The sequence below is a fragment of the Physella acuta genome, unplaced genomic scaffold (assembly GCF_028476545.2).
Source record: "Physella acuta isolate Inbredline_101_S28 unplaced genomic scaffold, ASM2847654v3 ptg000469l, whole genome shotgun sequence".
NCBI classification, from domain to species: Eukaryota; Metazoa; Mollusca; class Gastropoda; family Physidae; genus Physella; species Physella acuta.
The window spans coordinates 34,918-53,050 of NW_026731988.1; the positions used below are offsets into that span (position 1 = coordinate 34,918).

Here is an 18,133-nt window from a genome sequence, read left to right on the forward strand (position 1 = left end):
ACATTGGATTTACATTAAGAATACTATATTTGGTAGGATACTATACATATAACATACATGTAATATACTATGGACAAAAAGAGTTTTTTTAACGTAAGAAAAAACATTTTATTAATGTAAATCACTACCTAGAACACGTAGCAATTAAAAATATTTATTTGCAAAAGATTGTAAAAATTACTTATAAAAAAGGGTATACATTTTACTATTTATTATAATGAAGATGTGACACGTTTGTTCTGTACATTAAGATATGATCCTGGCAATAATTATTTTAAAACCCTAACATTTTTTTCCTGAACTAATGATGATTAATGATAATTATTTTTTCTTTAAAATTATGTCTAGAATTTTAATACTATGCTGACAATTTTATTGGCGGTAATTTATTATTTTTAAACATTTTAATTTAAATATTTTCTAGCGTCTAAAATTAAGCATTGATTTGTTTCATCAATTCGTTTCGATTTTTAATGAAAGTTTTTTTTTAGCCGGATATTCAGAAATATATATGTGTTTTGATTGATGGCTTTTTTCAAGATATTTTTCTTGTCTTTATATGTATGCGCTTTAAAAATCACACTGTGCCGTTTACTTTTAGAAAAGATGCACGTTTATTAAAGTTCATAGCCTAAACCTTAAAAATTAAGAAAAAATAAATTCATTTATAATCTAATATTTTTTTAATTCGTTAATCGTTGCCATTAAAAAAACACATAACAATGTCTTTTTTAATTTATTATTGAACAAAAATAACCTTAAATATACATCATTGACGATTCAGTGTAATGAGTAGAAGTAATATAAATTAGTTTTATTTGAAGATCATAATACTTTACTGAAAGTATTCATATTTTACACTAGATGTTGCTGGTAGGTAGGGCATGATTTTGGTAACTGCCTTCAGCTGCTATCGTGACATGTTCATACTTTGGTTCTGTGAAGTAAAAAAAGTTGTATAATATCGAGTTTCAACAGTTGTTAATTTTCGCTGATAATAAATGATGTGCATCATAAATATGTGTGACAGTTAACCAAAGAAAGAATATTCTATGTAATCTGGTACTTATATCAATATGATAGGATAAATTATTGACAATTTACAGAATAACAAATTTACGTAAACTGAAATCGCTGTAAACAAGGGTCCTAATGATTTAATACACATAACCTAGTATGTTCACTGTTCCAGACAAAAAGTTAAATGGATTATCGCTATAGGCCAAAGTTTCTCAAATAAATCAAACAAATACGCATAATTCTTCTTCTTTAGCTTGGAAAAAGCAGCCTTACATAACTATTACAGCTTAACTTCCATGTAAATATTACTTAAATAGCACAATAATAATATGTAATTGACTAAAAAACACTTTTTTTTCTTATAACTTATGTTTTAAATAGATTTTCTAACGTTTTAACACATCTAATCCATTGAACACTTACGTTTACCTTTTTGAAAGTCACGCTAAGATAATCTCACTCGCTAAAATTATTCCACTGTAACAAATTACACGTTAATACACGGTGATAGTTATCTATTGCTATTTGTGAAGGATCGATTTCATCATACAGTCTAGTGGTGTTTACTTTTTGATACCTCGCCCTTTGATCTGAAGGTTGTAAAAAAACATGTGCCTTGTTGGCCGTAAATGATTTAAGGTATTAATTGAATTAAAGTTAACATTTTTAAAAAAGTATAATTTTTATATAACGAAAAAAAAATTACTTGACTCACCTTCATTCTGTTCGATTCTGTCATAATTTTGAGCCAAGTTTACTTCTTCGTAACCTATAAATAAATTGAAGTATAGGATATACTTTACGCGAGTTTCTTTAATTACATTTTACGTAAGGTTATGTCTAAAAAAGTTTATATGAAGCATGTTTAAATACCAGTATTTTCTGTCTTCTGGGGCACTGAATTGACTGTAGACTTCGGAATTTCAACGCCATTGTTTTCTAAAAGATAATTGAAATTATTACGCTGATGTCGATTTACTTACCTTTTTTATACACAATTGTGAAAATGTAATTAATAAGTATTAGTTTAATTTAAATAACGATTTACTTAAACGATTGCGTTTTAATTTTGAGAATGTTATTGTTATCCAAAAATAGTAGGCATTACTACTGTAATTAAACAAATACCTTCAACTCCGTGTCTTTTTGTGCTGAAACAAAATACAGCAGGATAACACTTCTCTTTTGATAACTTATCAATAAAGTTATTTAAAATTTAGTATTTTAAAATAGTAATAAAATGTTACCTAATTTGAGAACCAGAAACGTAATGCAACAAACATATTCTTAAAGAGCAATTTTCAATTTATTTTTTGTATAAAATAGAAAAATGTATTAGAAATAACTTATTCCTTACTACTAATTATATTATGAAATCGAATTATATAGGTTATTTCTAATTATTGTCTTTTTCTTTATAGCAGACCGATATTACGTAATCTTCATTTTGATTAGCATATTTTTTGGCAAAAACTATATCTTGTTTTAAAACATAAATCGAATTAAACTTACCAGTTTATTGACTTTATTTGCTGCATATCTTTTCCTGTTAAGAAAGCAAAGAAATGATGAACATATTTTAAAACATAGTGTATGATTGAAACAACTCGCAGTTACATGAGATAATCCACATAGCACTGATTGTATTACAAAATTCTCATTTTTCAAATACATACAATTAATATTATATTAAATTGAAATGGTGCCTTACGTTTGATAATGAGCAGTATAATCAAAGCAATAAGAACAGCACCAGCTAGAGATCCACCAATAGCTGCCGGTAGAACGTCTGATGTGCTTGTGGAGTCTGTTTTCATCTCTGTTAATTTTAATATTGTGCGTAACGGGAATGCCGACATTTATTTTTCTGCTATTTAAAGTTAATGTATGTTTTAGATGTCCGCGGTAATTAGTGTTGAAAACAGATATGTTCTTATAGAGTTCAACTATATACAATTAGCTAAGGCTGATAGCATGACCTTAATTGAAGAACATTTAAATTTAGTCCGAAACAAATACTAATTTAAATAATTCAAATTTTATCATATTACCTTCAGTAACCGAAAACATGTACACTAGCTCACTTCCCCAACCGTTAGAAATCCGTAACGTGTAGTTTGTAAAATCTACGCTGGTCACATTGTAGATTGTCAAATATAAGTTACCATAAGGTAGGCTCTGAATGGAATAGTCAAATAAATATTTCTTGTTGTCTTTTGTGGAGCTATTCGATACAATATGATTCACATTGCCGGTTTCTCTTCTAATTAAAGTGAAATAAGTAGGCGCGGGATATCCATAGACCTCAATTTTTGTAATCAAATTTGTCTTAAGTATTGCTTTTAAAACATTCCGTTCAGATTCTGTATTTGTTAGATGTAGAGCACCTGTAGAAAATAAAAGTGTTGAGCTGAATAATCATATTTGTTTATGAGCACGCAATACCGATTAATAATTATTGTTGAATAATTGTAGAATACATTATAGAAGAAAGAATTATCAGACAGCACTGAAATAACAATGATGTAAATGCATTCATTTATTTTATCTTTATCGCATAATAATCATTTCATAAAGCTAATATATTAGCGTACTAATTATAACATGAAAGCCAAATTATGTTGAAAAACACTTCCAAATTCGAAAAGCTTTAATCTGTTAAATTGGCAAATAGTCTTCTTATTTCATATGTATTTTAGAATTTAAAAACAGTTCAAGTACCTAGTGTTCTTAATATGATATCAATACCAACAAAAAACAATACTTACAGTGCAACCCCGTTTTAAATAAATGACTCTTTATGTAAATTTACACTTACACTGTACATATACAGTAATAGATCTCTCTTGTGTAGTGCCAAATATCAAGTCAGTCGCTTGACAAACATACTCCCCACTGTCTACACAAGACATTATTGTACTTGTATTGATCACAGCTCCGCTTGTTCGCTTTTTGATTACCACTGCTGCAGGATTGGTAGTGTTGCTTACATCACATTGAAAGACAACACTAGATTTATCAGTAACAATTAATGTGGTTGTGTTGGAATTTGAAGTAAATCGTGTAATCTCTACTGGGTCTGTTAATAAAGATAAAAAACAATAATATTGTTTTAAAATAACATTATTTATTTGGGTAAGGTTTAATAAAGATTTTTTTTTTAAATATTCAATAGGGAGAATAAAATTTTCTTATATACTGATAACTCAGATATTTATTTTTTTTCTTTGGAAATAACTATATTTATATATATATCGTTAGAAAATATTCATGTATAAAGAAAATTACATTTCATTATTTTTAAAATATTGAAAATACATTTTAATGTGTTTATGTTGGTGGGTAAACAGTGATTAAGAGAAAAATGTCACAAAACTGTAAAATCATAGTTCTAAATAAGCTTAAAGTGTATATACTGTTAGGTTTTATAGATTGAATTTAGAGATACATCAGTTATCTGCACTCAGTTTAAACCTATTACGTCTGTAGACTTACATGCAACTTGTATTGGAAAATAGAGATCTCCAGCTGACTTTCCTAGAACAGATTTTCCCTTACAGGTAAGATTCACACTACCAGCTGAATAAACGTAGACAATACAAGCGTATTATTTTTATTTGTACATGATTTAAAATAGCATACATGTTCTAGTATTGTCCGCCATAATATTATCCGAATATACATGTATTCAGAAACATAAAACCTGGAAATCTAACAACACTTTAATCCAATGCATATTGCAATGTACGCCTTAAACATGATTATATAACTTTTTAAGTACTTTGCAAATAATCGTACAAAATAATATTTGTTTATTTTGTTTCCTTTTCAAGATATGTGTTAAAATGTAACTGCAACAAAATACATTTTGCAAAAAAAAATGAATATATTATTTTAATTAACAGAGTTTTAACAGAGTTTTATATTGGACTACATTATTCGTTGTTATACATATTGCATTTTTTGTTTCAAATAATTAATTTTTATTTAGAAATAGATTATCAGAAATAAAGTTACCATTCTGATCGACATCGATTGTTATTTTGGCTGATCCATTGACTTCATTGGTACCTACTTCAGTGTATGATCTCTTATTTATCTGATACCACTGAGCCTGACCAGGGGGGTAACCTGGACTGGACAAGACACACAAACACGATGCGGATGTTCCATTTTTGATGTAACCATCTTTTACATCCAGTCCCATAGGACACTTGCCTAGTTCAACCTTCGGTAAGTCTGTTGAACATTTTGGTAATTTATATTATTTGGTTATGATCTATTTAAGTGCATAATTATCTATATATATATAATTCTCTTCTGGGAGACGTTAGAAAACAAGCTGCAAGCGCGCCTTGCAGTCCCCTCTCTTCCTCTCTATCGCTACCACCCCCCCCCCCCCCCCACTCCCTCACATGGCCTGGTGAGCTGTGGTTCACGCTAAATGTTTATAATCGTAGAGACTGGTTTAGTGACGGCTATTAGGGGCAGATAATTTAGTTTGAAGCGATTTTAAACTTAGAGGAGGTAACTAAGAGGAGGCTGTTTCACGGGGGGGGGGGGGGAAGGGGGTTTAGTGTTTTAAAGCAAATATTTTCAGTGTCAGCATTGGTACTGTCGAATTCACAAATTATGAATTACTGAAAAGTAGAAAAAAAAACAACTAAATAGCGGCGTATGATACACCGCGGGTCGGCTCGTAATATATAACGCGAATTATATAGTATATGTTTTTGTCAAAAATACTAATACAAAGACAATTAAAATAAAACTAAAATTTTAATACCTCATACATCATTTTAAAATTGATTCAAATAAAAACATGTTTGACTTATAATATGTAAAAGAAAACGAATTTTGTTTAGCGTTAAAGTATCCATTTGTCTTCGAATTGTTTTAGAGGCCAAAATTTTATATTTAGCTGACAAGTTGCACAATATACTACAATTTGCCATTTTACACTGGGTCTACTTTACTCTGGCAATCCAAAATACACAAAGATAATAATAAAAATAGTATCAGCGGCTATGCGTTTGATGAGAAATAGAATTTAGCACCCTACCTAGCACAATGGTTGAGTAATGTTGAAAACTATAGCGTTCCCCCTCTGTTACGTTAGGAAATATTTTTACTGAAATATTATTTGTGTCCAGAATGAAATAACTGACAGGGATGACTCCCAGACATCTGGCTACATAGGGTTGTACGGTCGTGTCTTGTTGGCAATCAGAGGTTGTTTTCTGACAGAACAATTTTAAGATTAGACACTACTCTTTAGTTTATTAATGTATCATACTTTACATGTATCATTCCTAAATGGCTAACACCTACATAGTTTGATAAACCCACTGTCATCTTTGCCCTAGGAAATACATTTGACGACACACAGTTAACGATGACATGACTGTATACAGATGTCTCAAAGTAACTGGTGCAATTAACGGAAACTGACCTGTCTAATTAGATAAGCATATGTATTATATATATATATATATATATATATATATATATATATATATATATATGTATGTATATATATATATATATATATATACATACATACATATATATATATATATATATATATATATATATATATATATATATATATATATATATATATATATATATATAAATATATATATATATCAATGGATATAATATTGACATGTGGTTTCAATTTGTTTGTTTTTTGTACAAAAAATACCCAATGTGTACCTTCTAAGTGAAAGTATTCTTTGTTATGGAATAGAAACAGTTTTATGCAGTTTATAAAGGTCTCACTTTTTTATTATACACTAGAATTTAAACAACGATATATATGTATATATATGTATATATATATATATATATATATATATATATATATATATATATATATATATATATATACGGATGCCAACTAAGCTTTAGAAAGGAATGTATAACAACAGGTGTGATAATGTGATTATACGTTACTTATCCCAATTCTTTGTTGCGAAAACTATTTTATAATGAGTAACATTAATAGATCAAAAATATATAAAATTACAAAAAAGAGAAGCCTAACGGTCATAAAGAAACAACGTTTTTCGTATTAACAAAAAGTATACTTACTAAACACTTCTAAGGAATCACACACAATGTAACTTTTCTCATTAGTACGGATAGTGTAACGTGCTTGATAAAGTTCAGTGAACATTGAAGAAAAATAAAGATCCATTCTTATTGTATTAGTTTGTGTAAGTGTAATGTTAGCGGAAAAGAAAAATGATATGGATCTACACTCCAACGTTGTTAAGCTGCAGAAACTTATAATATTGTCTAAGCTATACCAGTGTATGTATAGCTCGTTTGTAACAATACCACTCCAGGATAGAGAATAGCTGTGTCCTATCTCAGCAGGTTCACAACATTGTACACCTGTAAAAACATGTCAGTAATGGAAATAGTCTATTAGATATTTAACGTAGCACGTATTTTTAAAGTATATTAATATAACTAATATAACTACATGATAATATTACAGGCTCTCTACTCACGTAATACTATTATGGTTGGCAGAAATATTAACGTATTTATTACATTAATCATGTTGCTGCTTCCTGAATAAAAATATAATACATAATGTAAATAAAGTATCTAGTATACAGTTAAATTTGTTATTGAAATAAATACAATAAACAAATAAAGTCTTTAACAAGAAATATATAGTATAAGTCGACGGATTTATGCTAAAGTACGCAAGAAGTTTAAAAACTAGTGATGGTTGTAGTTTTTTTCTGTTCATAGAAACAGGACTAACTGTACTACAGATCACCCTAATAACTTTTAAGCCTTGAAATAAGAAATAACGTAGATTCTATTTGAACAGTTTCTTTTTAAACATTATATATTTATAACTTGATCAAATGTAACGTGTTTCTTTTTTTTAATTTTAGAGGTCTGTGTTGTTTGATTTTTGTTTGATATGCCAGTGCTTATTGGTGTTATACTTTGTCCCACATTTTAAAATACGTTAAGCATAAACTGTTCATATTTTACTTCCTGTACGAATGCTTTAAACTAAACTAAATTTAAATTTACTTCTTGCAAATTTAATCATGTTTTATTAAATGTTTTGTTTGGCTACTATTATAAGCTTATTTTTTTTATCTCTAACGTACTACGTATAGTAAAGAAACAAAAAAAAAAAACTTGGAAAGAAAAAATTTGGAAGTAAAACGTATTCGGATTTTTCAGTGCTTGTTACATAATAAGTAGGTCTAAGTTTGTGTTTTTTTAGAAAACATAGAATATCAATTATGAATATAAGTTTAGCCAATAACTAGAGTGTTACTGTACCAGAGTAAATTAAGATTAGAAAACAGTATTTGAAATTTAGAAAAATGACTCATACAAAGCAGATTAAAGTTACCTTATTTATACGTCCAGGTTAGTGTAGAGGGGAAGAAAATATCAACAGCAGATACGCGTTGGGTATAACTTAGTTGTTATCTTGCCAGTAGGTCAAGGCAACACGCTAAACATGTCTATGCATGTGTGTTCGTGTGTGTATGTGTACACTGTACACAGGTTGAAGTAGAGAAGAACCAGACAAAGAAACGCTTAAAAATAATGAAATACACGCAATCATTAGAAAGGCTTATATAAAGTTGTTTGAATAGGAACGACAAAGGCAGAACTTGTTTTACTGTCAGCTCGTCATTGCTTTGCGATATGCATCGGTATTACACCTGGAAGGTTTCCTAACATACGAAAGACAGACACACAGCACATAGACAGACACACACAGACACACACACACACACATATATATATATATATATATATATATATATATATATATATATATATATATATATATATATATATATATATATATATTCAAAAACATAGTTGACGTACAAACTCTAACTATTGGGCTATGCGTAGCTTGATATGTTTTTCATTTTCTCTCCAACCAGAAAGTCCATGGGGCAGATGTAAAGTTCACCTGTTTCTGTGACATCGGCATAGCAGTGAGCACTATTTCAAGCCGCCTTTACAATGCCTAAAGTACCAGAAGAGTTAGGCAGACTCTAGGAAGTTCTACGAAACATAACCTGAGACTTTCGGGTTAGTAGTCGTGTGTTCTAGAATTATTATTTTTCTATCTCTTTTTCTCTATCTTGAACATACAAACAAACTTACACGCACGCAAACACACACACACATACATACACACACACACACACACACACACACATATATATATATATTTATATATTTATATATTTATATATTTATATATTTATAAATGTATAAATTACCTATTCGCTTACAATAGCATAGAAGCAATATATTCTCGAAATTAATCGTTTGTGCAACGAACTTTGACCTAGTTTATATTAATATCTTCAGGTACATTTTGCAGTGTACAGCTACAGAGATCAGGTGTAATAAATTGAAACGTGTTTTACTTCCTGTTTGCCAGTGTGTAGGCCTACGTTTATTTTAATACTAAAATATGATTCGTTTAATTGTTACAGAAATTAATGTTTGTACACAGACAGGGTATTTTACGTGACTACATTCCAGTTCCTATATATATGGTAACATGTAACTTGTAACATGTGACTTGTAACATGTAACATGTAACATGTAACATGTCACTTGTAACTTGTAACATGTAACTTGTGACTTGTAGCATGTTACATGTAACACGTTACAAGTTACATGTTACAAGTCACAAGTTACATGTTACAAGTTACAAGTGACATGCTACATGTTACATACATGTTACATGTTACATGTTACATGTTACATGTTACATGTTACATGTTACATGTTACATGTTACATGTTACATGTTACATGTTACATGTTACATGTTACATGTTACATGTTACATGTTACATGTTACATGTTACATGTTACATGTTACATGTTACATGTTACATGTTACATGTTACATGTTACATGTTACATGTTACATGTTACATGTTACATGTTACATGTTACATGTTACATGTTACATGTTACATGTTACATGTTACATGTTACATGTTACATGTTACATGTTACATGTTACATGTTACATGTTACAAGTTACATGTTACAAGTTATATGTTACAAGTTACAAGTTACATGTTACATGTAACATTGATTCGCTTTACGCTGTCTAAACCCATCCTCACTATTTCTAATAATCGGAAATCCTGTCGGCATTTTTTGCATTAGAGACCATAAATAAAGCGCGTTCGCGTCGTACCACTTAATCGCCTGTACCACCTTTTTACTATTCCCCCTAATGAACGTTTAACCCTTTTCGTGATGTCTATGAAAAATTATGGAGGGGCCCCCTACGATATTATTTCGGATTGTTTTATGTAACTCTGATTCGCGTTCGGAACACAAAGAAAAAGAAACGTCTTTGGGCAGTGTTTTAAATAAGTATTTTAAAGTTACCCCCGGGACAGAAATCGCGTCTTTAAAAATATCAACCCCTAAATTTTTGTAAAAATTAGTTTGGTGCTCGAGCGCCTCGATAAACGGTTTTACATCAATATTGTTATACCAAATAAGATAATCTTTAAAAGTTTGCATCCCCTTCTCTACCCAAAATTGCCTACACGTCGCGTACTCGTCGTCTGAAATGTTACAATTTTTTAACGATGAAAAAAAGGCCGCTCACCAGATCATGTGGGGGTGGGGTGGGGGTGGTAGTGATAGTGATAGAGAGGAAGAGAGGGGACTGCAAAGGCGCGCTTGCAGCTTGTTTTCTAACTGATCCCAGAAGAGAATTATATATATAGATAAAAATATAATAATAAACTTAGAATCAAATGCTATAAGGCCAATATAATATGTTGTTTATAATATATATATATATATATATATATATATATATATATATATATATATATACATATATATATATATATACATATATATATATATATTCAATTGTTATCCGTGTATTGCTTCAAACAATAATATATACGTTAACACAAACCAAGCATTCTCAGTTGAAGAAAACGTTTGTGACACAGGTATGACTTTATTTATTTAAACTACTTTATAACTCCAGAACATTTACTGTTTCTTTTAAAATCGATAGTTTGAAAATTGTTGTTTTTTTAAACTTTAACACTAATTTTACACTAGTGTCACGAGCTTATGAAGACATATATTCGCCGACAACGTATGACAGACTTGACCAAACATCCACTGATACTGGTAACACTAATTGTTGTTATTTTAAAAATAAATGGCTAACCTTTTAGGAACACTTAATGATTTTAAAGGAATGTATTACCTACCATTGAGAAAACTAGTTATATCTTTCATAAAATACTTTACGAAAATTATATGTTAGTAATATACTCCCAGCTAATCGAGGAAAATATTTTATGTCTAGTTAATAACTATGCAGCAATGCGATCTCTAAACTTCTATGTGTTGACACTACACAAGTTGCAATCGGTACGTATTCTAACACTTCGTTTACAAGCATGCGTAACAAAATTGAAGTTTATGGTTCATTTTTATTCCGTTATCTCATGTATATATATATATATATATATATATATATATATATATATATATATATATATATATATATATATATATATATATATATATATATATATATATATATATATATATATATATATATATATATATATATATATATATATATATATATATATATATATATATATATATATATATATATATATATATTTATATATATATATATATACATATATCTATATATATATATATATATATATATATATATATATATATATATATATATATATATATAATATTATATATAGAGTTTTATTTTCCTCTTTTGCAGAACCAAAATACGAAAGTTTCTCAACATGCAATACAGAACATTATCAAAATGTAACATAATTGTCGATCTTTATTAAACATCTTTCAGCAATAAACTCCGTGCTTATTTCATAAAACACTATTGGGTGCATTCATTACTATTAAACCGTTACTAATAGTATAGCTTACAACATTCAAAGAGGGTTACATTAATATTATTAAAGAAAACATCGAATCAAAAGAACCGTTAATAAAATAATAACATGTTAATATTGTTCGACAGAACATTGGACAATGCTCGGTGCATAAGTATTGTACAAAGGGATTCAGCTTATGTTGTGTACAAGTGTGATTGGTGATATTATTGAAACTAACATGTATTTGACATCTAGAACTATTCCATGGTGAATTTAACAATTAATTAATACCTAATATTTCATGAAAATCTACCATTCAAGATTATTTTTAATTTATTTTAAGACTTGACACCCCGTTTAAAAAAATTTAACGTTTCAGGGTGTTCATAGTGTATAAATTATAAACAGAAGTAGTAAAATGTCACCACTAGCACTAGTTGAGAAAACATGAAAAGAAAAAAATAGAAATGGCTAAATAGCTAAATAAGTGTAGTCTCTTATTTTCAGTGCATTTTAAAGCTTGTTATTAAAAACAATTTTTATTTTTTTTAATTTTTTTATTTACTATTTATAAGGATGTGCATCATATGTACATCACAACTAAGGTTTTAATTTTTTTTTCTTCTTCTTCGATCTTAACTCCATAGCCTTTTTTCCACCAAGAATAAACTCCGATGCACCAATTTTTATTTTGTATTATGAGTTGTCTCCTCTAGACCAGTAGCGTAGCGAGGGGGGGGGGGCATATGTCCCCGGGCGCCGACCTTAGGGGGCGCCAAAATGGGTTGGAAAAATAAATTGAAATGATGAGGGGGATGCAAATCGAAAGTTTGAGGGGGGGGGGTGCAAATCGAAAAGTTTGTCCCCGGGTGCCGGGAAGGGTCGCTACGCCTCTGCTCTAGACGTGTTGTTCCTAATGTCGTGCATTCTTAATCAGCTTTATTTATTTATTTGTAAGTATCTAAGTAAGGGTAAAAGAAAAATATGTGAATGCATCAAGGATTCTTCAGGTAGGATAGTTGCCGTGGCAACGGCGGCATTCTAGAAAAAACAACTTTTTGTGGGGGTCGCACGTTTGAAAAATCAGGGGGGGGGGAGGCTATTTTTTCGATATATAGCTTGTATTAGGCGACGGTCAGTCGCATCACTTTTAAGCCCTTAGTGAGAACTAACAGTCGGACTGATTTTTTTTCCCGCGTCTTATCTATCTATCTATCTATATAAAAAGAAATGTATGTCTGTCTGTTTGTTTGTTTGTCCTTTATGCATTACTACACCTCTCATTACATCGCCGTGAAACTTTGGGAAGTAATTGATAATATTCCTGGGGAGGTTTCTGCGAAAAAAAATATTTCAAATTCGCAGGGGTGGCGCCCCGGCAGGGCTCGATTTGTTTTTCTCTCTATACGGTATATAAAAATAAAAGTCGATTTTTTATTTTGACACCATTCATCTGATCGCTATCAAACTTTGGTGAATTCATTAGAACACTTTAAGGAAGGGTTCTGTAAAAAATCATTTTTAATTTCACAAGGGCGGCGCCACGGGAGGGTGCGATTTTTCTCTATATACCGTATATAAAAATAATAAAAGTGAATTGCCTTGACACCGTTCACACGATCGCCATGAAACTTTGGGTAGATGTTGCGAATATTCCTGGGGAGGTTTCTGTGCTAAAAACATTTTCAAATTCGCAGGGGTGGCGCCCCAGTAGGGCGCGATTTGTTTTTGCTCTATATACGGTTTATAAAAATAAAAGTCTATTTCGGTTTCACACCGTTCATTCGTGTACCATGAAACTTTGGGGAAAAAATTATTTTTTTAATATTGCAAGGGCGGTGCCCCCGGGGGGAGCGATTTTTTTTTCTCTATAGACGGTATAAAACTCGGATGCGGTTCATCGGAGTGCCATGAAACTTTAAGGAGTAGATGAGAATACTCCCGAGAATATTTCTGCGAAAAAGAAAACTAAAGTTTCTTACGGGCGGCGCCATATAGGGTACAACTTTCGTCAATACACAGTTGGCGCCCAGAGTTTTAGAGTGACCATGTTGGCACTTGGCATCCGTTAATCGAGCGTCCTGCATAGCGAGTAAGGGGTACTACTATATTCAGCGGTAAAAAAACAACAGGCTTCTAAAAATAACTGAGATCAATTGTCCGTGGTATCATTTGTCCTGATATATTTTGTCCTGGTATCTTTTGTCCGTGAGAACATTTGTCCTTGAGATCATTTGTCCTGAGATCATTTGTCCTGAGATCATTTGTCCTGAGATCATTTGTCCTGAGATCATTTGTCCTGAGATCATTTGTCCTGAGATCATTTGTCCTGAGATCATTTGTCCTGAGATCATTTGTCCGTGAGATATTTTGTCTGAGATATATATATATATATATATATATATATATATATATATATTATATATATATACATATACATATATATGTACTGGCCTCTGTTAAAAACCCATCTGTAATGGACCATGACATGTGTGTTTTGTAATCAGCATATACCCAGCCCACAGTAACCACAAACAACCAAAACCAAAACACAAAAAAAAAACGTAAACACAAATACAAACCATAAAACAAAGGCAAACGTAAACACAAATCCAAACTCAACCACAAACACAAACGAAAACATAGGGCTAGTTTGAAGATTAAGGACAAGCATATGAATTCGGGGCCCCGAATAGCACCATGTCTGGGCGCCAGAGGACTATGGTAAGACTATAGTAACCTTTCTTATTCATAGTCTATCGCACTGTTTAAAGCGAAATTATGGACCATAGCGCTCACAGGATAGAGCAGGGCGCCACATTAAACCCTGCCGGGGCGCCAGCGAACGGGCCTGTTTTAATTTAGTGAACAATTATAATACTCCAAGCTTATCCGCAAACGGAAAGAAGTAAACATTTAGGACATTTTGGACCTGGTTTATTAACTGTTATTGATTTTAAAAAATAATTAGTAAACAGTACGTTTGGAGAATAGAATAAACAAAAGGCACTATTTAAAATATCTACAATATAGCACTTGATCAATCACCACTATTTAAGTTATGTATTTTTTCCCAACACCAAAATAAAGTAATAAAAAGTAAATTCACCACCCAAATGTTTTGTTTGAATGGAAGCAATAGCGTTTTCTTAATTTATCAATGGATGTAATAAGTGCTAAAGGACTTAATGTACTTAATGTAAAAAAATTCAGACACAATTAGAATTTATGTAAAGGATAATAAATCTTCTTTAATTTTGTTTAAAGGGGATAGGCTCCCGAAAAAAACGGGGAAAAAAACTTTTTAATTAAAAAGCCTTTTACATTTATTTGTGTATGTATAAGTTAGGGTACTTAAGGAAAAATATTTGGATGTACCAGGGACTCTTCTGAAAATATGGTTGCCATGGAAACGGCGGCCATCTTGGAAAAAACTACCTATGTGGAGTTCTAAAATTTCCTAAAGTAACATATAAACCGCCCATATAATCATTGATCTTTATTGTACTAACACCAATAGAGCCAGCTCGCTAATTTTTTAAACCGAAAAACAGCTAGACATATTTTTTTCAAATTTTCAAAAAAAAATTTGGTGAAATTCCATTGAATTTAGCATTATTTTCCTTGGCATTTCGTCACACCAAATTTTGAACATTAAAAAAAATATTTCTAGAGTGATTTCTGTTACAAAAACTAGCCAGCTGACTCTATTAGTGTTAGTACAAGAAGGATCAATGGTTATATAGCCGATATTTATGTTAGTTTATGACATTTTAGAACTCCAGAAAAGGATGTTTTTTTTCAAGATGGCCGCCGTTGCCATGGCAACCAAATTTTCAAAAGATTCCCTGATGCATGAAAATATTTCCCTACAAGTACCCTAACTTAGATATACACAATTGAATCAATAAAAGCTTTTAATTAAGAAGTTGGTTTTTTCTGGAGCCTACTATAAGTTTGAAAAATGAAAATTGTTTTACTACACCTTCAATATTAATTTTTTAAAACATGAATTTAGTCGATGGGCACTTTAGACATTTAACACTTGACGCCATGGAAGTATTATTTTTTTCTTATAAGCCTTTGTAATCCTTGGTTACATACATACAGAATCGAACCTTAAATATTAGATATATGTGTGTGTGTGCGCTCGCGTATGTGTTACTTGTATGTATTGAAGAGCTAAATTTTCCTAAGTTAACTGATGTACGATACAGAACATACTTTTGATAGTAGCTTTAACAACATTTTTAATGAGTCTTTCATTCATTTTTATTTATCAGAGGCTTAGCTTTGTTAAATAGTCTTTATTTTTCGTGAGATATTAATGTAGTTTTTATTGGCTAATTCTACGATCACCTTTTACGTCAACAAAAAGAGAGATAGCTTGGACCTTTGGTGTGCTGGTGTTTATATCAACTTCTATACAGGGGACAAGAGGTAGATAATACTCAAGCGGAGACATTTTTCAATAAACGTGTTTTTGCCTAGAGTTGTGGTTCCCAAACATTTTTGAGTGGCGACCCCATTTTATAAAAAAAAATAAGTGACCCGCGACCCGCATAGAATTAAATCTCGAAATTAGTAAGAGAATTAACTGGCACTAAAATAAGATTTCCTGGTAGAATTTTAATACGAATTATTCTTGATAAATGTTTTAATACGATGAGTGAAATTACATGCTATTTTTTCATTCAACAATGAACCATTCCGCAAATCAAAGAAATCATTTAGTAACTCATTCCGGAATGCTGGCAACATCAAGGGGAGCAGAAACTTGGTTACGTTACAATGCCGATTCTTCTTTTTTAAGCTCAGGAGATAAAATGCCCAAGATCCGCTTTCAAATTTTTATTTATCTCACAATCATATGCATCTACCACGCTGCTGAGGTTCTCAAACATGGTAATATTTCCAAGATTTATTTTTTTTCGCCAGTTTTGTAGCTTTGATAAAAATGCCCGGAGATGATCATGAAAAGAGATATTGTTCGTTTCTTTACCCTGAACCTTCAGGTTAAGCTTCAGGCATTATGCTCTCTCCAAAAACTCTTTGTCTTTAAATAATATCAAAAGATCTTGTTTCACTTGCACTCCCGGATTTCATCTTTCAATTCAAAAATACGATTCACAAGTTTACTTTTGAAAGCCAGCGTACTGTATGTAAAAAGTAGAATCTCGTGATCAGAGATAATGCATTTGCACAGTTTTTTTCAAAATATTGGTGTTTGAGGCACCTTATTTTATACGAGCCGACCAGCGGCATATAATACGCCGCTATTTAGTTGTTTTTTCTACTTTTCAGTTATTCATAATTTGTGAATTCGACACTGAAAATATTTCTTTAAAACACTATAAGTAGCTCGTTAAGGACGATACCCCCCCTTCCTTCACCCCCCCCCCCCCTCCGTTAAAGTAAACTCCACTCAGTTACCCACCCCCCCCCCTACGTTTAAAATCGTTTCAAACTAAATTATCTGCCCCTAATAGTCGTCACTAAACCCGGCTGTGTTTGTAATGTTTATAAACATAAAGAGTGAACCAAAACTCTCCAGACCATGTAGGGGTAGGGGTGGTAGGGAGCGCGTTTGCAGCTTGTTTACTAGCGGCTCCCAGAAGAGAATTATATATAGAGACTAGGCATACTGCCTAGCTTCGCTAAGGTTTTAAAAAACATTTGATAATTAGAATACTAACTATTTAGTGATGGATGAGGTGTTGAGTGCTTAAATTTAAACAGTAATGCTAATTTTAGAGAAGATGTTGTTGTATGTTGTTTAACATCCGCTTTCATGAACAATATTCGAAAGTACGCAATGTATAACTAACATGGAATTAGAACTACAGAGGTTCCATGAACAGTATATCTCATAATTTATATTGTGTTGCCTTTTAAAATTAATTTTTTATTTGATTATTATACGTAGCTTAATTAACAACTTATTTGTTTTCTAAAACAAAGGCTATAATTTGTCGTTTTCTGTATCTGTTTTAAATAATATACAGTTATTTGAAAAATAATTATTTAAAAAGGTTACGTCCCTTGAAAATGGTTCCAAATGACCTATGTCATTGTTTACTTTTTTTTTTAAACAGTTACTATGCTTATATAAGAAAATACGATATATGAACATATTTGACGACTACAATGGCTTTTTCCGACGGGAATAAA

At 30.8% G+C, this 18,133-nt stretch overlaps 1 long non-coding RNA gene across 1 annotated transcript; it reads right to left on the minus strand.

Moving 5' to 3' along the window:
* Window positions 1-3,315: 3,315 nt before the first annotated feature.
* Window positions 3,316-4,580, minus strand: LOC131943834 (uncharacterized). The gene is made up of 3 exons (XR_009386955.1): window positions 4,516-4,580; window positions 3,839-4,099; window positions 3,316-3,407 (listed from the first exon to the last, which is right to left on the minus strand). It is a non-coding gene; the product is annotated as an uncharacterized LOC131943834 (long non-coding RNA).
* Window positions 4,581-18,133: the final 13,553 nt, after the last annotated feature.